The 6,389-nt window shown below is 38.7% G+C and overlaps 1 long non-coding RNA gene across 1 annotated transcript in view; it reads right to left on the reverse strand.

Moving 5' to 3' along the window:
• The window catches only part of LOC108304172, a 22,350-nt gene extending 21,584 nt beyond the window's left edge, over positions 1–766 (reverse strand). The window contains exon 1 of the long non-coding RNA XR_001825147.1: positions 699–766. This is a non-coding gene — a long non-coding RNA (uncharacterized LOC108304172). The remainder of the gene's footprint in view (positions 1–698) is intronic.
• Between the last annotated feature and the right edge of the window lie 5,623 nt (positions 767–6,389).

Consider the following 6,389-nt stretch of genomic DNA (forward strand, 5'->3'; position numbering starts at 1 on the left):
TATGTGAAAAGACCTAATCTACATTTGATAGGCGTACCTGAATGCGACGAAGAGAATGAATCCAAGCTGGAAAATACTCTTCAGGATATTATCCAGGAAAACTTCCCCAACCTAGCAAGGTAGGCAAATATTCAAGTCCAGGAAATACAGAGAACACCACAAAGATATTCGTCAAGAAGAGCAACCCCAAGGTACATAATCGTCAGATTCACCAGGGTTGAAATGAAGGAGAAAATACTAAGGGCAGCCAGAGAGAAACATCAGGTTACCCACAAAGGGAAGCCCATCAGACTCACAGCAGATCTCTCAGCAGTTGACTGATATTTTTGAAGGATGAAGAGAAAAGGAGAAGATTATAATACATGAGTGAGGATGTGTGTGTATGTGTGTGTGTGTGTGTGTGCAGATATGATGGGAGGTGATGAGGCAAGTTTGGGGGAAAGAGAGCAGTTAACTTGCATACAGTGTGTTAGTCTAAGAGAGAGAGAGAGGTTAACTAAATCCTAAGTGTCCAGGAAAAAGCCTGATACTGGAAGAACAGAGTAACGAAGCTGAGTTCCCCCTGTCTCTCAGCAGCTTTATTGATTTACAGTTGACATAAAGTTCACCTTTGTAAAGTGTATGGTTCAACAGTTTTGAGTATATTTACAAAGCTATGCAATTATCACTGCTCTCTAATTTTAGAACAATTTCATCACCTTGTACCAAGAAAAAACCTTGTACCCATTAGCAGTGCCTCCTTCTTCCTCTGTACTTCGCCTCCTCCAGTCCCAGCAACCCCTACTCTACTGTCTGTGAATTTCACTCCTCTCATACCTCATAGAAGTGGCTTTTATGACTAGCTTCTTTCACTTCTTGGCTATGATGAATAATGTTTCTATTAATATCCATTTACAGGTTATTGCATGGATGTGTGTTTTAATTTCTCTTGCATGTATACTTAGCAGTGGAATTGCTGAGTCATATGGTAATTCAAACAAAGTGGCTTTTTAAAAAAATTAATTTTATTTTATTTTAATTTTAAGTTCTGGGATACATGTGCAGGACATGCCGCTTTGTTGCATAGGTAAACGTGTGCTGTGGTGGTTTGCTGCACCTATCAACCCATCACCTAGGTATTAAGCCCAGCATACATTAGCTATTTATCTTGATGCTGTCCCTCCACCTTTCCCTCACCACAGACCCCAGTGTGTGTTGTTCCCCTCCCTGTGTCCATGTGTTCTCATTGTTCAGCTCCCATTTATAAGTAAGAATATGCGGTGTTTGGTTTTCTGTTCCTGTGTTAGTCTGCTAACTAACAATAATGGCTTCCAGCTCCATCCATGTCCTTGCAAAGGACATGATCTCATTTCTTTTTATGAGTGCATAGTATTTCATGGTATATATATACTGGCTTTGTATTTTAAGGACTGTTTGAGATCGCACCCCTCACGCACTGCTGGTAGGAAGGTGAAGTGATACAGCTGCTTTATAAAACAGTCTAGCAGCTCCTCAAATGGCTACACAGAGTTACGGTATGACCAAGCAATGTTACACCTACGTATATACCCAGGAGAAGTTAAAACTCTTATCCCCACAAAAATGTGTGCAAGAAGGTTCAAAATAGTATTGTTTATAATCGTGAACAAGTAGAAAGCACCCAATGTTCATCAATTGATGAATGAATAAATAAAAGGTGATAGACCCACACAATGGGATATTATTTGGCACAAAGAAGGGGTGAAGAGGCTACAGCACAGATGATCCTTAAAAACATTCTGCTAAGTGAAAGAAGCCAGTCACCAAAGACCATACGTTGTATGAAACCATTTTTTTTTTCTTTTTGAGGTGGAGTCTTGCACTGACTCCCAGGGTGGAGTGCAGTGGTGTGATCTCGGCTCACTGAAACCTCCCATCCTGGGTTCAAGCAATTCTCCTACCTCAGTCTCCCAAGTAGCTGGGATTACAGGCATGCACCACCACACCCAGCTAATTTTTGTATTTTTAGTAGAGATGGGATTTTGTCACTTTGGCCAGGCTGGTCTCGAACTCCTGACCTCAGGTGATGTGTCCACCTTAGCCTTCCAAAGTGCTGGGATTTCAGGTGTGAGCCACTGCACCCAGCCCGTATGAAATGATTTCAAGGAAATCTCCAGAAGAGGCAAATTCCTAGAATCTGAAGGTGAAGGAGTGATTGTCTAGGGCTGAAGTGGGAGGGGGAGGGGGTTCTTTATTTTGACATACTGCAAATGTTGTCAAGTGAACTGTTATGATGGATACACAACTCTATGAATACATTAAAAGCCATTAAATAGCATACTTGAAATGAGTGAATTGTATGATGCGTAAATTATATCTTAAACACATGGGAAAAAACCCTCCTGTTAAGTAGCCTATATCCTGAATGCTGTCACCTTTATGTGAATGAACCGTCCTGGATAGAAAAATTCTCTCTTCCCTCTTTCACATGGGTTGAGTCACATGGAGGACTTGCTTTCTTTACCACAGCAGAGAACTGCTTTTAAACCAGCATTTAGCATTGCTGGCTAACTTTGAAGATAAATCCAATTTATCCTCCAGGTAAGAAAAATTGACTATTGTCAAGGCCAAGTTAGAGAGAACAAAACTGTGACTGAAGCCCTCTCAGGGATATGCCAGCCCAGCTATCATGGGGGTCTGCCTTAATCTTCCCCACGGTGAGGCAGACAGTGTGGGTCCCTGTGTGTGCCTGTAGGTGGCTGGCTGAGATGGGACAAAGGATGTGGGATGAAACTCCAGGGGGACAGGCCACCAGGACCCTCACTGCTACAACATAGGCCATCAAGTCCCTGTCACCGCTAGGTGCAGGAGTGAAAGCGGAGTGAAGGAGCTGATGGAAAGGTGTTGGCTGGGGCCTCCTCGGTTCTCTGCTTACTGCTGCAACACAAAATTCTGGAGTTGAAGACACCCCTGCTCTCGACCACTGACTTGGCTAATGAGGTAATCAAGGCCCTGAGAGTTGACCTAAGGTCCCAGATGGCAATACAATTGACACCCACAATGTGCTTTGTATTGCAAAGAGCAGGTGCCAAAGGCCTGTCCTAAAATACCAGCAAGGTTCTCAAGGGTTTCTTTTTAACTCTGAACATCACAAGAGGTCTATATCTTCCTCTCCAGATGAATGGGATATAATTGGAGATTCAGATATAAACTTATCCACCTATGGTTAATTGATTTTCAACAAGGATGCCAAGTGCATCCTTATGCAATGGGGAAAGGATATTCTCATCAAAAGATGGTGCTGGGACAACAGGATATCCACATGCAAGAGATGCACAAAAATTAACTCAAAATGAATCAGCAGCCTAAACTGAAGAGCTAAAACCATAAAACTCTTAGAAGAAAACATGGGGATAAACATAGGATGGTTATTTTTGCTAAACATCTCTCAAAAGAAGTCATTAAATCTGAAATGATTGAGAGTTAGTGGCCAGGCCAGATCAAAAACAATTTTTAACAGCTTTGTTGAGATATAATTCACATACCAAACAGTTCACTCAGGTAAAGGGTCAGTCAGTGGTTTTGGTATAATACATTATTAACTTTCAAAACTGTGGTAAGAACAACATTTGCCATTTTAACCATTTTAAATATATGATTCAGTGTGATTAATTATATGCCCAATGTTGTGCAATCCTCATAAATATTCCTTAAGACTTTTTCATCACTCCAAACAGAAACTCTGTACCCATGAAGCAATAACTCCCAATTCCTCCTCCTCTCAGCCCCTAGTAACCTCTAATCTAATTTCTGTCTCTATGAATTTGCTTATTCTAGATATTCCATATAAATGGAATCATATAATCCTTTTTTCTTTCGTGTCTGGCTTATTTCACTAGACATTATGTGTTCAAGGTTCATTCATGTTGCTGAATGTATCAGAAGGCATTTCCTTTGTTTTTGAATAATCGTCATTGTATGTATATACCACATTTTGTTTATCCAAGTATTTTCTCCCATTTTGTAGGTTTTCTTTTCACTATCTTGATAATGTCCCTTGATGCACAAAAGTTTTCAATTTTGATGAAGTCTAATTAATCTATTTTTTCTTTTGTCACTCATGCTTTTGGTGACATATCTGAGAAGCCATTGCTAAATCTTAGATCATGAAGATGTATTCCTATTTTCTTCTAAGAGTTTTATGGTTTTAGCTCTTCTGTTTAGGCTGCTGACTCATTTTGAGGTAATTTTTTACATCTTTTTCATGTGGATATCCTGTTGTCCCAGCACCATCTTTTACAGAGAATGTTCTTTCCCCATTGAATTCTTTCCCCATTGAATGCACTTGGCATCCTTCTTGAAAATCAATTACCATAAATGTATGAATTTATTTCTGAACTCTCAATTATATTCCATTAATTTTGATGTCTATCTTTATGCCAGTATTACACTTTACACTATTTTGGTTATTATATCTTTTTAAATCAGGAAGTATGAGTTTGCCAGCTCTGTTTTTCCTTTTTAAGATTGTTTTGGTTACTCAGGTGTCTCTTGCAATTTCATATGAATCTGAGGATCCATTTTCCCATTTCTGCAAAATGGCCATTGGAATGTTGATAGGGATCTGTGGATCTGTGGATGGCTTTAGGTGACTGGGACACTGCTGAGTATTTCTAGCTATGATATGGAATGTTTTTCCATTTTTTTAGATTTTCTTTAATTTCCAACAACTATTTTTAAACACCCTTATGAATCCATGTGGGATCAGAGAAAATAGAAGAAACAGCCCCCGTCTCCTAGAATGCCTCTAGGAGTGAGAGAGATCTTTTTTTTTTTTTCTTATTTAGAAGTTAAAGCCATTGTTTGTCTCAGTGCTTTTTGGTGAGTCTTTTACTTGATATGAGCAGCCAGTAATCATGAAAGAGCAAAGTATCAAGACACTAGCTTCCAAATGGTTATTCTACCATTGAAGGAGCATAAATAGCACAGGACAAGAACCCTAAAAGCAAGTTCTCCCATTCTTAAAAGAAGAACCCTTAGGTGAAACCAATATGGAAAAGATGAAAACATGAGACCATGTGAAAAAAATTAAATTCTGCATAGGGGAGCAAAGTTACAAAAAGAATAGTGGGCTGTAAAAAAAAAATCTGAAATATTTGACAAGTAGCCATTGTTTTCCTCAAGGAGGTTACACAAATCCCTGAGACAAAGACAAACAACCACAGAGAAAATTGAGTGGAGGCTGTTTGCAAATGAGATGTAAAATTGGCTAATACACAAAGAGGTTCTAAATCTCATCATAATTCAATACACGTACATCTTAACAACAAAATACCATGTTTTAGCAATCAGATGGGCCTTGATTTAAAAGCTGACTAATGCCCATTATGTGGGTGATGCTGTAAGGAATGAGAGACTCATAACCCGTTTATGGGAAGATAAATTGGTGCAACTCTTTGGAGAGTGATTTGGCAACACACAACAAATTTTTTTTAAAAATATCCTTTGACTCAGCAATTTCTCTATGTCTCCATTCTAACTGTATCTGGGGTAGAGAAAGCAAGTCTCTCATGTGACTCAAGCCATGTGAAAGAGGGAAGAGATAATGTTTCTACCCAGGGTGGTTCATCAGCATAAGCGTCACAGTATTCAGGGCATAGGGTAATTAACAGCTGAGTTTTGTTTTTCTTAACCATGTGTTTGAGATATAATTTACATGTGTAGAAAATATTGTATATTTTAAATGTGATAACAAAATTCAGCTATTTATTAACATTATTTATTGAACACTCTCGTTGATCTGTATGTTATGACTGTAGATGAAATTTGAAGCTATATTATTAAGTGTAAAAAGCAAGTGGCTGAACATTGTGAAGAATGGTGTAAAATCATTCAATGATTGTGGATTTTGCAGCTAGACACACATGGGATATATGTAGCATCTCTCTGGAGGTTTACATAAGAGGCTACTAAGCGTCTCCCTTTGAGTGGAGGGACCAGAGCTGAGGGTGGAGGGAAGTTCATGGAAGAGACTTTCATATATTGCTTCATTTCCTTCTGTACTCTCTGAAGTTTTACCACGTATTTCTATGATACTTACATTAAATAAAACTTTGTAAAATAGAAAACTAGCTAAAGATGACTACTTTCTAAATTTATGCAAAATAAACATACCGTTGGGCTAATTAGTTGACTTCTTAACATGCAAAAGTTTGTGACAGGATTAAGACCTATTAATGTGAATAGTTTAAATTATTAAAAGGCACACACATATGTGCACATACACATACACACACTCACGTTTATTGTTCTCTAGTTATGCTTGATCTGTGACTCAAAGAACGTTGTGTATGTATGTATGTGTGTGTTGTGGTATGCATATGTTTGGGGATACATGTGGGGTGTGTGTGTGGAGGTGTGGTGTGTGGTAT

This window comes from Cebus imitator, unplaced genomic scaffold, assembly GCF_001604975.1.
Source record: "Cebus imitator isolate Cc_AM_T3 unplaced genomic scaffold, Cebus_imitator-1.0 Scaffold53, whole genome shotgun sequence".
In the NCBI taxonomy this organism is placed as follows: Eukaryota; Metazoa; Chordata; class Mammalia; order Primates; family Cebidae; genus Cebus; species Cebus imitator.